Source organism: Corvus brachyrhynchos, unplaced genomic scaffold (genome assembly GCF_000691975.1).
Source record: "Corvus brachyrhynchos isolate BGI_N302 unplaced genomic scaffold, ASM69197v1 scaffold704, whole genome shotgun sequence".
In the NCBI taxonomy this organism is placed as follows: Eukaryota; Metazoa; Chordata; class Aves; order Passeriformes; family Corvidae; genus Corvus; species Corvus brachyrhynchos.
Genome location: NW_008237615.1, coordinates 16,816 through 17,257, shown reverse-complemented (window position 1 = coordinate 17,257; position 442 = coordinate 16,816).

Genomic DNA, 442 nt, shown 5'->3' with positions numbered 1-442 from the left:
TTCATGGCAAGACCCCGACACCTCGAGGCCCCAGCCCCAGAAATCTGTTCCCAGCCTGGAGGATCCGCATTTCCCCCCCCCGAGCTCGGAGCTTTGGGTACAAAAAACCCATTTTTGCACACTGGGTGAAAAATTCATTTCCTGGGGCCGAGAGCAGCCGCTTCCTTCCTGCGCCCTGAATCCCCTGCCCGGCGCCGCCCGGCTCTTCCCGGCGCATTCCGGCACATTCCGGCTCATCCCTCGTTCCCGGGGAGCTCCCACAGGAGGAGGAAGAGGAGGAGGAGGATGAGGTTGGAGTTTCTGCTCCTCGTGGCCGCGGCGTTTCCCTCGTGCCTGAGTCAGATGAGCCACGGTTCCCGCCAGGATTCCCGCCACAATTCCCGCCAGGATTCCCGCCACGATTCCCGCCACGATTCCCGCCGGTCCCTGGCCACGCCCAGGC